This window comes from Marmota marmota, unplaced genomic scaffold (genome assembly GCF_001458135.2).
Source record: "Marmota marmota marmota unplaced genomic scaffold, marMar, whole genome shotgun sequence".
NCBI lineage: Eukaryota > Metazoa > Chordata > Mammalia > Rodentia > Sciuridae > Marmota > Marmota marmota.
Window position 1 is genome coordinate 1,192,702 of NW_025999891.1, and position 19,008 is coordinate 1,211,709.

General features: G+C 41.0%; 1 protein-coding gene and 1 long non-coding RNA gene across 9 annotated transcripts in view; one reads left to right on the forward strand and one right to left on the reverse strand.

Annotated features, from left to right (window-relative positions):
• Positions 1–19,008, forward strand: part of Smg6 (SMG6 nonsense mediated mRNA decay factor) — a 226,473-nt gene that overhangs the window by 180,699 nt on the left and 26,766 nt on the right. The window lies entirely within an intron of this gene.
• LOC107155196 lies at positions 629–11,017 on the reverse strand. 5 transcript variants are annotated; one of them, XR_007343807.1, is made up of 6 exons: positions 10,795–11,017; positions 8,783–8,880; positions 6,721–6,822; positions 5,928–6,004; positions 5,476–5,574; positions 2,611–3,899 (listed from the first exon to the last, which is right to left on the reverse strand). It is a non-coding gene; the product is annotated as an uncharacterized LOC107155196 (long non-coding RNA). The 5 variants fall into 5 exon arrangements; XR_001505156.2 differs by lacking the exons at positions 8,783–8,880; positions 10,795–11,017 and adding an exon at positions 629–1,884 and having other exon boundaries at positions 3,765–3,899; positions 6,721–8,598; XR_007343808.1 differs by lacking the exon at positions 8,783–8,880 and having other exon boundaries at positions 10,795–11,014.

Consider the following 19,008-nt stretch of genomic DNA (forward strand, 5'->3'; position numbering starts at 1 on the left):
ACATGATGTTTATTTTTTTAAAATGCTTGCAGGGGCCAGGCACGGTAGCACATGCCTGTAATCCCAGCGGCTTGTGAGGTGGAGGCAGGAGGATCGCGAGTTCAAAAAACCAGCCTCAGTAATTTTAGCGAGGCACTAAGCAACTCAGTGAGACCCTGTGGCTAATAAAATACAAAATAGGGCTGGGGATGTGGCTCAGTGGTCGAGTGCCCCTGAATTCAATCCCTGGTACCCAAAACCAAAAATTTAAAAAAATAAAAATGCTTGCAGGGTTTTTTTGTTTTTATTATTTTTGGAAATAAAGACTGCGCCAAAATATTTCTGGATCATGAATGACAGATGTCTGAATAGGTATAGGTGTGCTTTTTATTCTGTGCCAGAAATTACTAAGTGATTATGGCACTCTCATTGAAGACACAGATGCCTTCAAAACAAGAAACAGAACAAAAAAAACATGATTTTGCCATTCCTAATGAAGGTGTTGGTCTCTTTAAGTTTTGTAGCATGACTGTTCAGACATTAAATCTTTCCTTTTTTCCTCCATTCTTTCTCATTTAAAAAAAATATATTTTCTTTTCCTATCAGTCCTCATCATTCTGGAATAACTTGTAAATATTTGGGTTATGTGTCCACATTTTTAATTTTCCCCCCCAATATTTTCATCTGTATTTTCTCCTCTGTATTATAGTAGAGGCTCCATCAAGTCATTTATTTTACTAATTCAGTTTTCTGGTCTTTTTTTTTTTTTTTTTTTATGGGGGGAGTTGTTGTTTTCAGTTTTCTATTCTATTTAACTGCTGCTTACTGCATTTCCTATGGTTTTTCCTGGTTGTTTTTCTCTATATGACTGCCTAATCTAGATTGAAATGCAGTTATTTGATTCTTACTTTTATTGAGGTTTAGTAATATTCAGTAGTGTTAAGTTTAAACTCAGTTAATTTGATTGATTGATTGATTAACCCAGAATCATTTATTGAAAGATCAGTTTTCCCCACTGAACCACATGTTGTCTTGTTGTCCGTCAGGTGGTTATATATATTTGGATCTCTTTCTAGACTCTGTTCTGCTCTAGTGGTTTATTTATCTATCTTTGTGCCACTACTATGAAATCTTATTAACTAAGGTTTCTAAATTTGCGCTTATTTTTTCAATGACTTTTCGTACTAATTCCTCAGATTGGTACCCTTCTGTAATGCCTTTTTATTTATTTGGTGAATTATTTTTCCATCCTTAGCTATATTTGTTTTGAGTTTAGATGGTTCTTAAGATTTTCAGGTACAGATAAAGGGAAAAGAGGAATGTTTGATTTATACTGTTGGAGTTAAACTCTTCTAAAGGAGAGTAGAGAAGCAGCTAGGGCTAGATGTCACTATAGCTAAATCCAGTGTTTATTGCAGTAGACCAAACTTCTCAACTTAGTGTTCCTATTCTAGGTTTTTTGCCTCTGTTAGAAGCCAGCCAGGGCAGGGGTCGTAGCTCAGTGGTAGAATGCCTACCATGTGTGAGATCCTGGGATCGATCCCCAGCACCAGAAAAAGAAAAGGAAAGCAATAGCATTCAGACTCAGCATTGTCCTCCTTCTGCCTCATCTAATCACCCACATTAATTATAAACCCAGCCCATCAGCCTTGGTAGAACCTAGGTGTACCCTTCTAACTGTATCCCCGCACACCTTGGCTCTTGTCCTAGTCCTTCCAAGGTAAGGGTATTATTAGTGGGGTACTGCTGCTAAGCTCTCCTTTGTGTTCTTATTGAGCCCACAAAGTGTGGAACATCAGTTGTCCTTTTTCCTCATTCCAGTCTCCTCTGCAGTTTATCTTGCATAAAATTCCTCAAAATTTCTGGTATGTAGTTGCTTTTTTCTTCAGTCATTTCACTAGAGAACTGGAAGGGTAGATGAGTTAGAAACATGCATTTGAAGTCCTTCTAATTAGAGGTTGATGCTAGTTTTTTAAAAATGTATTTCTAGCCTTTCAGGTTGGATACTTTCAAAGTTATTGTTCATTTTATTAAGGTGGGCATTGTACTTAGAATGTGTTTGCATGGGTTTGTTACTTCATAACAAATAGCTCTGCTATTCTCCTATAAAACTCAATTTCATAGCTTGGCTCCCCCCAGCTTGGCTCCCCGCAGCACACACACACACAGAGACAATCTGGATATAAGAGGCCCATTAAGAGAAGGAGGAAGACAGTGACAAATATCTAGAATGAAGTAGGAGTGATTGTTTTGACACTCCTGAGTTTCAGATGATCTGCCTATGTGCCTTCATTTGATAAAAATGCCACATGGCTCTCTTGGCAGTTGTGTAAGAGAAACTGACCCTGTGATTAGGGATAACCCAAGGAACTCTTTGAGAATTTTGTGTGCTTGGGGAGCCAAAGCCCTTTCCCAGGCCAACTTGTCTATGGCTCAGCTGGGGAGCAGGGGCTGTTTTCTATATTCTTTGTAATTCTAGTGCAGGTCATAATTCTCAGGAATTGGTAAGTAAGAAAGAGTACACATTTAGATGTTTGGAGCTCATTATTCCTTCATGTTTTGCTTTGTAGTATAGCTAAAGATTTATTTAGCTGTAAGTTTTATTCTCAACTTCAGTGAAAACAGCACAGAAATTTTTCAATTTTTATATTGTAGTTCAAATATAAGAACTTAAAATAGACCCGCCATTGACATTTTTTGAAGAGAAAAGTAATAAGAGGAAATTTAACTTCATAGTTAAAAATCTAAGCTTCAGGAGCTGGGGTTGTGGCTCAGCAGTAGAGCATTTGCCTAGCATGTATGAGGCCCTGAGTTCGATCCTCAGTACCACATATAAATAAATGAAATAAAGGTATTGTGTCCAACTACAACTAAAAAATAGATTTTTAAAAAATATATTTAAAAAATCTAAGCTTCAATGTAAACATTTCTCCTTTCCTTAAGAATTAGGCCTGATCAAGGTTCATACCCACCAGTATGGAGTGGAAGAAGGTAAATCACAACTAAAGACCTTGGCACTTCTGTAAGAAATTTAAATAACAGGCAGACATATAGAGATTCATAACATGTACTTGGTGCCAGCTAAACCACAGAGAAGATACTGTATTTGTGGTCCAGGGAAGTTTAAATATTTGTGGTCAAACTTAAAATTCAACTTAAAACTCTTATGTGTGATGGAAGCTTTCCAGAAACTGCATGGAGGATGTGCAAGCTGCATAATCTCTCAAAGGCCTTTTCTCTCACTGAACTGAGCTAGAAAAGCCAGTTCTCCTTCCTTTATACTGTGTAATAGTGTGTAGACTCCCTGGCACTCCAGTTACCAACCCAGGAAGCCCTCTCTGCTTTGTGGCTCACTCCTGATTAATTGTCATCTAAAATCCTGTCCCTGTCTATCTTATAGAAAACAACAATATTTCTTCCTCGCCCAGATAGATACTCTGTCCTTCTTATCCTGCCTTATTTTTCTCACAGTGCTTCCCACCACTATCTGATTATCTATCTCAAAGGAATATTAGGCTCCATGAGAGCAGGAACATTGTTTTATCTTTTGCTGTATTTTTTGTGCCTTTAATAGGGCCTGCCATACCATAGCAGATGCTTAATATTTATTGAATACGTTCAGTGGGACACTTTAAAATGTTTGGGAAGTATGGTCTTGGGAGAAAAGAAATGTATTTCCTGGGCAGCATGCAGACTAGGTGCACATACATATATATTCTTTTCACGTGCTTTTGTGTCACAAATGCAGCCCCTTGTGTCCAGCCTTTTGTTCTTTGAGACCCTACCTGACTAAGGAATATGTGGTTGCTGACTACTCCCAGGCCTGCTGAACTTGAGCATGACTGATGGACTTGGGTCATCTTCAGGAGTGTTCTCCTCTTTGCTTTTCTTTCTGCCTTTACCAGTTCTTCCTGTCAGTCCTGCCAACACAGAGAAATGTATTACAATAAACATGTTAGGTTTTCTGGGTCAGTTCCAAAAGTTAATTATTTATAATCCTTAGCATTTGCTATAAAATGTGCTTTATCTATAAAAACTAAGAAGCTCATAGATAATCACATGTGAAAATATATGCATAAATTAAAGTATACTCTCAGGATGGGGAACAGAGGGTCTAGAAACGAGAGGTGAGTGAGATGATTTTGTTTTTAAAATTCAACCTTTTGTGTGCCATTTGTTTGTATCATGTGCCATCTTGTTGTTGTTTATTTTGGGTATCAGGTATTGAATCAGGGGCACTCAAGCACAGGGCCACATCCCCATCCTATTTTGTAGTTTATTTAGAGGCAGGGTCTTACTAAGTTGCTTGGTGCCTCATCATTGCTGAGGCTAGCTTTGAACTCACAATCCTCCTGCCTCAGCCTCCTGAGCTGCTGTGATTACAGGCATGCACCACCATACCCAGCTTCATGTGCTGTGTTTTTAAACCACACTGTACTATGCAGCCTTAGTTTGGCCCAACACTTGAAGCTAGGTTTCCACCATGTCGTGAATGCCTCTCAGATGAGATGTTCTCTTTGAGCTTCTTTACTGATTTGTCAGCAAAAGTGACTTTATCCTAAACAAAAGAATTCAGTGACAACTTTTAGTTATGTGTTGGCATTTTTAAAAAGTTTAGCCAGGTATGGTAGAGCTCACCTGTAATCCCAGCAACTCAGGAGGCTGAGACAAGAGGATCACAAGTTCAAGGCCAACCTCAGCAACTTAGTGTGAGGCCCTAAGCAACTTAATGAGATGCTGCCTCAAAATAAAAAAGAAGGGTTTGAGATGTAGCTCAGTGGCTAAGCATCCCTGGGTTCAATCTATGATACCAAAAAGAAAATTCAATAAGATGCTTGTATAATTTTGTCAAAATGGATTCTGCTCTTGTGTATAACTAAAAAGAACCAATTAAAAAAAAAAATTTAAAGCCACACTGAGCAACTTAGTAAGAGCCTGTCTAAACATAAAAATAAATAAAGGATGGGGGAATGTAGCTCAGAGCATTTGCTTAGCATGTGTATGAGCTGGGTTAGATCCCAAGTACTGCAAAAAATAATAATAATAATAATAATACTGGTCTGGGGTTGTGGCTCAGTGGTAGAGCACTCGCCTAGCACGGGTGAGGCACTGGGTTCGATCCTGTGCACCACATAAAGATAAATAAATAAAGGTATAGTGTCCATCTACAACTAAATAAAAATATTTTTTTTAAATGTACTAATACTGGGCCTAGGAGTATAGGTCAGTGATAGAACGGCCTGCCTATTATGCTTCAGGCCTTGGATTTGATCCCCAATGACACATACACACAAAAGTTGAGGCTGCATGTAGGTTTCCTTAGTACAGGCTGGTACAGTTTTATCCTCTTTCTTCTGTCTTATCAGTATATAGCACTGAAACTATACTTCAAAGTAGTTTATAACTGTTCGCATATCCTTCTAGGTTTGTGCTTCAAACGTAGAGTAAGCCCCATTCATAGTTGGTGTCTTTTAAGCCTGTTCTTAGTTTACTTACTTGGAAAGATTTAATAAATAACCAGAAATAGGGCTTGGAGTGTAGCTCAGTGGTAGAACACATGTCTAGCATGTTCACGCCCTGGTTCAATCACCAGCACTGCACAAAAAAAAAAAAAAAAAAAAGAAGAAGAAAAAAAATTTTTTATATATATATACACACACACACACAGCAGCTTATTTGCCTCTTTTTAAAAACCTTTAGGATATACAACATAAACTTGGTGATCAAGAATGGATCACATGAGATATCAACTCTAATGCCATTTTACCAGAATGACCTGCAGAAAAATACATCTTTCTATTCTAGATGTAAGTCATAGTTTTCATTACGCTCTGTGCTAATCAGAAGAAAACACCAGATAATTCCTTTAGTCCTTTAATAAAATGAGGATGATCAGATTTCAGTAAAGATTAAATGAAATAAGCATAGCTAGGTGTGGTAGTACATACCTGCAATCCCAGTAATTTGGGAGGCTGAGGCAGGAGGATCTTAAGTTCAAGGACAGCCTCCACAGTTTAGCTGGACTCTGTCTCAAAAAAAAATAAGGGCTGGGAATGTAACTCACAGGTACAGCACCCCTGGATTTAATCCCCATTACTGCAAAGTAATAATAATAATAGCAATAATAAAAATAAATAAATATTTCTAGACTTTTAAAATAAGTCTCTCTCACTGGCCACAGTGGCACATGCCTATCATCCCAGAGGCTGAGACAGGAGAATCAAAAGTTTAGAGCCAGACTTAGCAACTTTTTGAAGCCCTAAGCAACTTAGTGAGACCCTGTCTTAATAAAAAGAGCTGGGGGGCTGGGTTGTGGCTCAGTGGTAGAGCACTTGCCGAGCATGTATGAGGCACTGGGTTTGATCCCAGCACTAAATTAAAATAAAGTAAAGGTATTGTGTCCATCTACAACTTTAAAAAAGAAAGTGCTAGGGATGTGGCTTAGTGGACAAGTGCCCATGGGTTTGATCCCTGGTGCAAAAAAAATTTAAAAAATAATTTTAAAAAAGTCTCTTTCAATGTATGTTTTCCTAGTGAGGGGAGGACTGTTAAGAGGACTCCAAAGAGTTATAATCCAGTCACACATCACATTCCTGTTCATCTTCCCAGATCATTCTGCAGTTTCTCTTGTTTTCTGTAATTCCTGCACATTCCCTCAAATCCTCCACCATTCTCATTTCTATCCTTTCAGCTGTTGCTCTAATCTTGTGGTTTTAGATGTCAAAAACCTATTAGATTTACCTTGTAGGCTAAGATTTAGGTCCAGCAAGAAGTTAGGCAGGCTTCAGGTAGCTTTGCAGAAGGCAGGGCAAGTGTGCTACAGTCAGATATCCCAGGATTCTCCTAGAAACAGAAACCCACAAGTGAGCCCTTGAAGGAAAACAACAAAACACCACTTTTGAAATAAAACCATACTGTCCTGGGCATTTCAGTCCTTCCCATGCTGGCCTCCTTTCGGCACCATTCCTTTCTGCCATCCCACCCAACTCTCAGCCCTGGCACACAGTTCCATGAACATGCCACCTGCCTTCTTGCTCTGGCCCTATCCTTTGGCTGCACAGTTTATTTTTTCCACATCCTCACTGTCTTCCAGCTCCAAGTTAAATAACCCTCACAGATGGCTTGTTCCATCAGAGCTGTTTAAGAACTCAGGACAGTGAACTGGTGTTCAGAGGAGCTGCCAAAGCCCAAGACTGCCCTTGCTCCGATAGCTCAAGACAATTTTGTCATCAGCTCCCTGGAAATCCATGAACAGCAAGCAGATATGCTAGCAGGTGAGGGTGGAGGGATGTCTGTTTAATACTGTAAGCCTCCAACATCTAGCAACTAGTTCTCATTTAGATTTACAAGTCAGAATCTGGAGCTGGATACATTGCATACTCCATTTTCCACAGAAGACAGCGAGAGCACTTTGTAGTTGGCAATTCTCCCCCACTTTTTTATAGCATGGAAACCCAACAGGAAATGGCAGTCCCATTTGTGTATGGGCTCATGGCTTAAGTCCTTGGTGAACCTCTTGGTGACCTCCTGAGAGGTCTAGATCTCTGCCCTGCCTGACCTGAAGGGCAGTATTCCCAGCTGTCAGCACGCCCTTGGGAAGAGCGGGAACTTCAGATGCCTATTGAAAATCCTGCAGAGACAAGACCCAGAATTTCACTCTTCCTTTCCTGTCAGCACAGACAAGGAGGTTTCCTGCCTGCCTTGTCATCAGCTTTGGAGCACTTTCCTTCTACACCCTCCTATGTATGCAGTTGTCTATAAGATTTGCCCCTTTCATTTTCCCAGCACCCTCCTTCTCAGGTGGGCCGGTTAATTAAGCCCTCATGACAGGCAGCCTTTTCCTTGTCCTTACAGGAACTCTTCTGAGACTTGAGACCTCTCTGGTCAGGACCTGCCTCTCAATCCCTTACTTTTTGCTCTTCTGTAACTGCAGCCTTTGTAAAAAGATTTCTCTGAGGTCTCCAAGGGAGGGCAGTATGTGCCATTTGCTGCTATAGGAGTCTCTACCTCAGTAAGCAGAGTTCCCTTGAGAGACTGCCTCCCTTCCTCTGATAAAGGGCATATTGGCAGGTTCTCTGCTTGAACTCTGGCATAGCAGAGCAGGGTACAGTGGCATGTTCAGAGTGGTCTGGCCAGACAAAGGAAAGTTAACTTTCAGCCCAGAGAACAGACAGTTGAATGAAGAAGCTTGCCCTGGAAAGAGAAAGGAATGGGAAGTGAAGGAAAATTCTATGGCAGAGAAGTGTTCCCTGAGAACTCAGTCAGAAATCAGCATCTCTTTTCTAAGCCTGGTCTTTCCACTTTTCCACTGAGAAGGGGGGAGGGGATATGCAAACTATTGTTTTCTCTTCTCCTCCATCATACCTTGTTCTAAGATCAAGGGTTGACTGATGTTGCTTGAATAGTAAGTTCTGGGGTTGGTAGATTTGTAGAGCTTTTGGGCACCAGATAGAAGGAGGAAGCTTTGATTTATTTTCCAGTACCTATGCCCTCTGATGGACTTTATTCTTTTTTTTTTTTTTTAAAGTTGTTGATAGACCTTTATATGTGGTGCTGCGAATCCAACCTAGTGCCTCATACATGCCAGGCAAGCACTGAGCCACAGCCACAGCCCCTGGACTTTATTTATTTTTATGTGATGCTGAGGATCGAACCCAGGGCCTTGTATGCGCTAGACGAGTGCTTTATCACTGAGCCACAACCCCAGCCCCCTCTGGACTTTATTCTTTACAGTGCATCCAGTATAAGTTCAAGACTGTATAGCACAGAGAACTTTCAAGGGACATTCATATATAGGTCTTACCTGAGCATCCAGCAGTGACTAGTTTTATATATTCATTCAACTCATTGTCTGATCAGTAGAGGTCTTATCCATAATGCATCCAGGAAAATGAAATAAATCTGAATGAGAGAACTTCTTTTAGGGCAGGTACCCTGGTAAATATTTAATTTCAATATTTTTGCTCTTGCCTGTAGCTTAGCCAAGCACCCAGTTTCTGTTCATGTAAATGCAAGTTGATCACAGTTGTTTATTTTGTCCTGGATATCTTTGGGCCTCTGCTGAGCCAAGACAGGTGCAGTATCCTTTAAGTAAGAAGGGCTTGAAGTAGGTCCCTTTCTGTCTGCAAAAGTACCATAACCTTCTTGAGAGCCATCTAGTATAAAGACTGAACAAAGACTTGGGTTCAAATCCCAGCTTCAACACTGAAAAAATATTCATTTTCTCTGCAATTCAGTTTCCTCTTTCTTTTTCTATCTCACAGGATTACTGTGATAATCAGATTAAATATCTTAATGCCTAGCAACTATCATTCATATACACCACAGCCACCAAGAAGCTGTGACCAATGAAAATTGCAGAGGAAGTAAAGTGCTGACATGCTCTACATGCCACTGCCCTGAACTCCTCAGTTAGCTTCTTGCATGCTAATGAGTTTTTGTTTCTAACACTGTCCTGCCCTGAGTTCGTTCAGTATTCTTTTCACTTGTGAGGATTTCTTTCATGATAAATATCCAAGAGCTTCAGTATGTCTGTGTGGTGATTGTCCTAGAAGGCAAGCTTCTGTACTGCCCCAGCGGTTCCTGGCAGACTGGTCTCCAGAGACTGTGCCTTATCTCTCTGCATTTTGGCTCTTTTAAGGATCCCTTCTGACTTCAGATCTGGTGAGAAGTTAACCAAAATGAGTGTCTTTAGTCTCCTTTGGGGCTCACAGGTTTGGCTTGTACCGTCTAAGTGGCCCAGAGGGAGCTGTGAAGTGTTGGAGACAGCCATGGGAAAGAAACAGCTCACACAAGAGCATGGTGCATAAGCCAGCAGCTCCCCTCTGCCTGCTGGAGCAGGCTCAGTGAGGCCGCTGACAGGAGTCTCCAGAACACTAAACAGGTGATTAAAACATCAGTATAAGTCTTTCCAAGCCTCACAGAAAGCCAAAAACTTAGTTTGGACACCAACAGAAATTTTCCGCTCTGGAGCTTTATACTCTGGTCCGCTGTTTCTTCCTCTGCTCTGTGGCCAGAGGAGAGCTCTTTGCTAACAATTCCATCAAACCCTCCAAATCTTCCTGAGTAGCTTATCCTATGAGAAGAACCTGTACCACCCATCTTTTTCCAATCATCAGAATTCTCTCTAACCTCTCACTGTTATTTCAGAGGTTGAATCTTCAGGGACAAGTCCAACACTGTCCCTTGTGACAGCTGAGCCCCAGCATGAAGCTCAGTAGCAGAACTTCTTCCCTTCCTCTCCAAGGTGACCGCCTAGAATCATAGAAACCTTTAACAGTGAAAAGAGAAGTTGAGCGGTCCCACTTTTTTGTATTTAATCAAAAGATTTAAAATTGGTTTGTTGAAGAGATATCTTCATTACCATGTTCATTGCAGCATTATTCACATTAGCCCACTGAAATAAACAAACAGATGAAAGGATACAAAAATGTGGTATACATATATAATGGAATATTATTGGGTCTTTGAAAAGAAGAAAATTCTGTTATTTGCTATCACATTGTTGGAATTGGAGAATGTTTTAAGTGAAATAAGCCAGACATAGAAAGACAAATACCACATGTTCTCACTTATATGTGGAACCTAAAACAATTGAACTAATAGAAGCAGAGAGTAGAATGATAGTTGTCAGTGGGTGGAGACTAAGGGGAATGAGGCAACTATCAAAGAATACAAAGTCTCAGGCATGAGGAAGAAGACATTTACAGGGTTATGTTTATGACCTATCGCACTGCATGGTGAATACAGTTAATAAGTATAGTGTACATTTCAAAATTACAAAGCATACATTTTGCCAGTATCGGTGAAACATACCTATAATTCCAGCAACTTGTGAGTCTAAGTCAGGAGGATCACAAGTTCAAGGCCAGCCTGGTCAACTTAATGAGACCCTGTCTCAAAAAAAAATATAAAAATATCTGGGCGTGTAGCTTGGTAGTAAACCACTCCTGGGTTCAATTCCCAGAGCCCCACCCCCTGCCAAAAGAAGACAGTGCATTTCAGATGTTCTGATCACAAAAAATAAGAATTTTGAGATGATGGATGTTAATTAGCTTGACTGAATTTTTACGTTGCATTTGTAAATCAAAACCTATAAATATATATAATTATAAATTACTATTAATTTACAATACTTTTTTATTGGTTACTTTTAGTTATATAGGACAGTAGAATCATTTTGACGTAATTATAAAAACATGGAATATGTCTTGTTCTAATTCAGTCTAATTCAGTAGTACCTTTCCTTCTGCTTCCCTTTCCCCACCCTCCACTCCCTTCCCTCTATTAATCTTTCTGCCATTTACCCATAGTTGTTTGTTTGTTTGTTTGTTTGTTTGTTTGTAGTTGGACATAATACCTTTATTTATTTTTATGTGGTGCTGAGGAGCGAACCCAGGGCCTCGCACATATTAGGCAAGCACTCTACCAATGAGCCACAACCCCAGCCCTACCCTACCCATAGTTATTTTTTAAAATTAATTTTTTGGTGAGATTCACTGTGGTATATTCATATATGTACATAGGAAAGTTATGTCAGATTCATTTCACTGTCTTTCCTTTTCTCATCCACTTGTCCCTTCCCTTAATCCCCCTTTGTCTACTCCACTGAACTTCTATTCTCTCTGCCTGCTTTGCTGGGGTTTAGCTTCCACATATCAGAAAACATTCGGCCTTTGGGTTTTTTAGGATTGGCTAATTTTAAATCCTTTAAAATTTATATATACCAAGAAGTGGATAACTGGGTCAAATGGTGGTTCCATTCCTAGTTTTTTGAGGAATCTCCATACCAGTCTCCGTATGGTTGCACCAATTTGCAGTCCCACCAGCAATACATGAGTGTCCCCTTTCCCCCACATCCTCACCAACATTTGTTGTTATTTGTTCTTGGTAATTGCCATTCTGACTGGAGTGAGATGAAATCTCAGTGTAATTTTAATTTCCATTTCTCTTAATTGCTAGAGATGTTGAACATTTTTTATATATATTGTTGACCATTTGTATTTATTCTTTTCAGAAGTGTCTATTTAGTTCCTTTACCCATTTATTAATTGGGTTATTTTTAAAAGAAGAAATGGAAAGAGATCTTCAGAATCATCAGCTTTTTGTAGGCAAGATTCAGTAATTTGCCCAAGGGTCATACAAGTTAGGAGTTCTTGAGGGATATAGCTTAGTGATAGCATGCTCAAGACCCTGGGTTCAATCCCCCATAACCAAAAAAAAAAAAAAAAGGCCCTTGTTTTTGACTAGCATTAAGGTGCACCTCGTGTGGAGGTACATTGTATCTTGACCTGGGGCAATAGCTTCCTGTTAGGATAAGCCCCAATGTGCTGGAGCTTGGCTTCTTTTGATGTCTTATTTCAAATTTGAAAATTCTATAGGCAGCCCTCTAAAGAGAACACCTATCCCTTAGTGAGTCTGAATCTCCTTGAGAAGCAGTACCTAGCAGAAATAACATCTCTGAATCTGCCCAGGGGGCTGTTTTGCATAATTTCAGGGAGCATAGTTCACATAGTATACAGTGTGAGTGTAATCTCTCCGTGATGTCCTCTGGAATTGTCCTAAGGCTGCCATCTGCTTGCCATGATCAGCCCATCCATGTTGTGCAAGTACCCGTAGTGTATGTTAGATACTGCAGGTAAGTTTTACTTGAATACACTACAAACACAGTATCTGCTTTCAAGAATCTTACTTAAGGGGAAAAGTGGCATATTAGTGGGGAAGAGATATTGAGAAGCATAAAGAAGATAAAGTTAGGGTGATATGAGGAGAGTACCCTCTCAAATGACAAATTTAGGATACAAAGAGTTCTTGATAGCTAGGTACAGTAATTTATGCTGAGGCTGTAATCCCAGTGACTCTGGAGGTTGAGCAGGAGGATTGCAAGTTTGGGACCACACTCAGCAACCTACCAAGGCCCTAAGACCCTGTCTCAAAATTTAAAATTTTTAAAAAGGGCTGGGGATATAGCTTGGTTATTGATTTAGTTGTTATGCACCCCTGAGTTCATTTCTCAATATAAAAAAAAAAAAAAGTTGTTTTTTTTTAGAGAGAGAGAGAAATTTTTAATATTTATTTTTTAGTTTTCGGCGGACACACCATCTTTGTTTTTTGTATGTGGTGCTGAGGATTGAACCCGGGACGTACGCATGCCAGGCGAGCGCGCTACCGCTTGAGCCACATCCCCAGCCCAAAAAAAAAAGAGTTCTTGATAGGCTGCAATGGTATATGACAAGACAAAGTCAAAGAAGAACCAAGTAAAATAATGCCCTTGTCCAGAAAATCAACCACACCTAGTAATGAGCATGCAACACAGTTAAAAGGACAGAGAGACCTTGGGGAATAGTTAGGGGAGGACTTGTGCTCATTTGGGGGAAGACAATTTAGTCACATATGTAAAAATAATTTGAGGGTTTATTGATAGAAGCTTACAAGTTGTCAGGAGCAAGATGGTGAACAGCAAAAGTAATGCCATTTAGTCTATCCATAGAATTAAGGTATTTAGAACAAGGGAGGTAGTATTCCACTCTATTCTCTGCTGCCAGGTCACATGTGGGCACATACTCACTTTAGGAGACTTTTTAGTCTTAGTGGAAGAATAAGCAGAAACTTGAGACAACTGAAGTGAGGAGTAGTGAGAAATGGGACTCTTTAGCCTAGAGAGGGTGTGATGGCAAATATCAAGTAATTTGAGTCAAATCAGGTAGAAGCAGCATTAAAGTTTATATGGGGCCCCTGAGAACAGAATTAGAAGCATTAGGAGGCATATTTTGGGACTTGAAAAAGATAGACATTTCTGGGGCTTGGGTTGTGGCTCAGTGGTAGAGCGCTGGCCTGACATATGTGAGGCACTGGGTTCGATTCTCAGCACCACATATAAATAAATAAATTAAATAAACGTCTAACAACAACAGCAACAAAATATTAAAAAAAGAGAGAGAGAGAGAGAGAGAGGCATTTCTACCACTTAGAAGAATCCAAAAGTAGAATGGGCTCCAACTAGAAAATGAAGCCCATTGTAGAATCAAGACAGTAACAGAGCACATGGTGACACATGCCTGTGATCCCAACAACTCAGGAGACTGAGGCAAGAGGATTGCAAGTTCAAGGTCAGCCTGGGCAACTGAGCAAGACCCTGTTTCAAAATAAAATTTAAAAAAATAAGAACTTGGGGGCTGGGATTGTGGCTCAGCAGTAGAGCCACCTGCCTAGCACGTGCGAGGTGCTGGGTTCAATCCTCAGCACCACATAAAAATAAATAATTAAAGGTATTGTGTCCATCTACAACTGTAAATAAATAAATTAATAATAAATAAATAGATAAGGGCTTAGAATATGGCTCAAAGGCAGAATACTCTTTGGTTCAATCTTCAAAGAAAAAAAAATCTTTCTGTGTAGATAAAAATAACTGCTTAGTATTCCCCAGGGTGTTGAATCTTCTCCACCTGAATTATTCAAGAAAGTATTGGATCACTGGTAGATGATCTCTTGTTAGGCTGAGGCTGAGGCTGTGGTTCAGTGGTAGAGCACTTGCCTAGCAAATGCAAAGCCCTAGTACCCTAGCATGCTTTAAAAAAAAAAGAAGAAGAAGCCGAATCTGTTCTTTTGAGGGTTGGAATGATTAAGACCCCCTTCTACCCAGGTCAAGGAAGCTCATATCATCATATCATAGCTATGAATAATATAGATGTTGAGGGCTGTTAATGGAGTCAAAGGAGATGAACAAAATGTAGGCCTCACCCCTGGGTACTAAAGAAACAATCTGCAGTTGTCAGGTTTCTGTGGACTCCATCATTGGATTGAAAGTCCTGTGAAATTAAGGACTATGTCAGTCTTGTTCTGTCTTATATAACCAGGATGGGTTTGTTTTTTTTGTTGTTGTTTTTTGTTTTTGTTTTGTTTTTTCTTTTTTTTTGTGTGTGGTGCTGGGGATTGAACCCAGGGCCTTGTGCATGTGAGACAAGCACTCTACCAACTGAGCTATGTCCCCAGCTCTTCCCAGGATGTTTAACATAGTCCCTGTCTCATGGTAGGTCCTTAGGAAAGATTTGTGGATAGCAATCTGGTAGGCTAGACAAAGGCTAACTAGCTTCTTGAAAAGAAAGACTTTCTGTCAAGCTTAAAGGAAGGTGAGGGAATGAATTGATTGCATAAAAGCAAAGTTTCTGTAGGCTGGGGGAATCATCTGTAAAGTTTGAGGTTCCAGAGGATGCAAATGGCCTGCAGGGGAATAGCAGACAGGGTTACCTGGGGCCTTGAGTCAAAGGTTAAGAAGAAATCACAGTGCAGTGGTGACCTGTGGGGAGGTCCTGGGGCTGAGGGTTTGGAGGGAGGGGAGCTGCACAAAGTGTGGAAAGCACTGAGAGAGACCAGAAGACAGGATTCCTATGAGCAAGACTTGCCCCAGGCAAGGCTCCATCTTGACATCCTCAGGATTCATCAGCCTGGAAAGTATAAAGGAGCAGCATGCATGGTCTCTGCAAGGAGCTTTTCTTCTCCTTGTGGCTGTATTTTCCTCCTCCTCCCTTAAGGGAAAAGGAATGAGAATTCTGCCTTCATGAGTGCTATAGGTAATGGAGGATGGGCATGCATTTCTCTCTTGACACAGGGCATCTTTTGATCTAGTGTAATCTTTTGATGAGCGTAAACCTGCCCCTACAGGAACAGGGACTTTGACTTTGCTCTCTGCTGAATCCCCAGGTTCAGGACAGTGCTTCATATACATAGTAGGCACTTAGAAAATATTTGCTGAATTGAATTTTGACTAAGTATGTTGATTGCTACAGATGTCTCAGAAAGGGCAGTCTCTCCCCACAGAGAATAAATAAAACTAGGAACAAATTTGATGAAGAAGCCTAAGGGATGGCCTTCTAGGCCTGACTGTCTGTAAGACAAATAAGAATGTGGCTCAAAGTGACTAGAGCCGGAGTGAGATTCAGTGTTCCTGGCCCAGAACGAACTGGCAGTGTGGAAACAGGCTTGTGTGCGGATATTCACAGACTGAGACAGAGGACTTTCATCCCCAGGGGCTGAGCTTGTAGCCTCCCCTGCTGGTTCAGTAAGTGAGGGCCCCAGCGCCTGTGTTCCAGGTTTCAGAGCAGCTAAAGCCAGCCAGACCTGAAAGGCTTGTGTTGGCAGTGCCAGTATCCGCCCTAGCCCCTGCCAATGTGGGTGGTTGCTCTCAGTGCACTCCGCAGGGGAAGCAGGATTGGACTGCAGCCCGAGCTACTGCTGCCTATAGCTTGCTCTCTGCAGCACCCTTGCTATTGAGAATGCACCTTGCTGGAATACCAGAGCTCAGAAGAACTCTAAGAAAATAGTTTCTTTCCATGGGGGAACAGTTCAAGAAAAGCAAGCAAGCTTTACTCTTCCCAGGGAAAGCTAGACTCCTACCTTTCTTTCCACAATGTCCAAGCTCAGGAAATTTAGGTGTGTACTAAGTGGTGATGTTCTCAGCCTACTGTCATACTTGGGATACCTGAAGCAAGGAATCCACTGGGTCTTACTTAAGGGAGGTAGCATTAACAAAGGCATTGCTACCACCATGCCCCACTCTGAAGGGTCATTGGACAAGGCAGTTGTTATTTACTACAGCGCTTTATTCTTGATACTATGTATTAGTGGCATGCTTCATCTCTCCAGGGTTCTATAGAGTGCACATGAGCCTATGGTTAAATCCTAGGGTAGGGAAAGGATCTGCTGGAGAGGAGCTAGGCCTTCCCTTCATATGGCCTACCCAGTAACCTAAGTCTTGCACCTCAGCCTTGAATAAATTATTTCAGCAGTTTGAACAGCCAGATGAGCATTCCATATCACTCCCCAGCCCTAGGCTGTGTGCCAGTCCCATGCTTCCCACTTTGTGTCTGGCATCCAAACCTATTGGTGGTGTGAGGCAGAGTGCCCTTCCCACCTCTGAGCAGAATGAAGTAGAGAGAGAGATAAAAATACCAACCACTCATTTCTTGAGCACTTACTGGGCCCAGACATCTGGCTAAATATTTGATATGCATTATCTCTCAAAAGAGATTTATCTTGGGGCTGGGTAGCTCTAGCTCAGTGGTAGTGCTTGGCTAGCATGGGTGAGGCACTGGGTTTGATCCTCAGCACTACATAAAAATAAATAAATTCATAAAAAGCATACATTAAAAAATAAATTTAGGGCAGGGGATGTGGCTCAAGCGGTAGCGCGCTCGTCTGGCATGCGTGCGGCCCGGGTTCGATCCTCAGCACCACATACCAACAAAGATGTTGTGTCTGCCGATAACTAAAAAAAAATAAATAAATATTTTAAAAATAAATAAATAAATAAATAAATTTATCTTAAGAGTTAACCTCATACACATCTTGAACAAACAGAGGTTCTTAGAGGTTAAGTAGCTTGTCTATGAACAGACAGCTAAGAAGTGACAGTTAAGATGAGGTCTGTCCAACTATAAAGTGCAGACTCTTAATCTCCTGTCTTGCCTCCTGACAAGATGGACCCATTTTTTCTACCGTATTTTTCTCCTTGCTACAAATATGCTCCAAAAAACTTCTGTTCCCCTAGCCCAGCCTCCAGTATAAATACAGTCTCCTTCCCAATAGCAAAACACCTGTACCTTTTGGAATTTACTCCAATAAACACTATTGGAGCAGCCTTACCACCACCAAGTCTTCCCACCAAACCATTTGCTGTCTTCCACCTACTCCTCTTTAGGAGACTTACTATTGTGTGGTGATATGGTTTGCGGGGAGGGTGTTTGCCACACAGAGCAGGCATCTGTGCTGGGCCATCTGATTGGTGATGGGCCACATTGCCTCCTCTAAGAAGAAAATTGATGAGACCCCCAGGATATAATGATAGGGCTGCTGTGAGTTGACAGCATTTCATCTTGTAACCTATTGATCCCTTAGCTGGCATAGACCTATCATAGGACTGGGGAGGGCTGGTTCAGGACATCGAGATCACAGTGACTGGGGAAGTAGTTATGCTTGGTGCCTCACATAGAAACCATGCCAGCAGGGATAGGAAAAAGTGAAGGATTATCTGAGCATATCCTTGGGACAGTGTGCTCTTGGATAATCAAGAGATGCATCCAATACAGGACCCATGTTTTTTTTTCCCCTCTGTCCTCTTCAGGATCAGCACAGGTTCTTCCTTCCTCTCCCATCTTCTTAACCAACTTGTTCGGATTCAGGTAGGCTATGAGTGTCTGTCTCCCTGTCCCACACTACCGCTTTAGAGTGATTGTGCATCCTTGTGGCCAGTTTCCCTCCAGCCTCTGGAGTCTGCTCCCTGCCAGGAAGTCCCTCCCCCTAGGAATGTGAATAAACCATTTCCTCTGTCTTCTCAGCTCCAGAGGATTCCCTGTGTGGTATTCTTTATTTCTTGTGTCTGAACTCTCATTGGCAGACCCATCTCAGGCCAACCCACCCTTGGCTGCTACAGAATTGTGCTTCCCCACCCTTTAGTCTCTTGTAAGGGTAAGTCGTGCATAGCTGGAGGTTTTTGGTTTGTGGAAACACATTAGTCTGAGTTAAATTTCTTATAGTCAGTCCTGCAGGCTTGGCTCATTAAAGATGGTAATTAACCCATTGCTAATTGACCTCAGAAGCCAGCCAAGCAGCCTGTGCTTACCAGCCTTGGTGGTGGATTTGGAGGCTATTTTAAGGTTTCTTAATAATCTCAGCAAGACTTCACTTTCCTGTCTGCATCTTATTTGCTCTAAGGACATTCTGTAAAATTAACAAGCTATAAAGTTTGATTGAAGGCTTCAACAAATGTGAGAATAATTGGCTGCATTTAAAGAAACAAGAAAAACAACCTGTAAACTTGAGTTTGTGGGGGAAAACCCATGTGATTTTTCTCTTTTAACTGAGGAACAGCAGCAAACTGGACTTTTAAGACCAGGAAAAGGGCTGGAGTTGTGGCTTAGTGGTGAGCACTTGCCTAGTATGCATGAAGTACTGGGTTTGATCCTCAGTACCACATGAAAATAAATAAATAAAGATATTGTGTCCATCTACAACTAAAAAAAAAAAAAAAAAAAT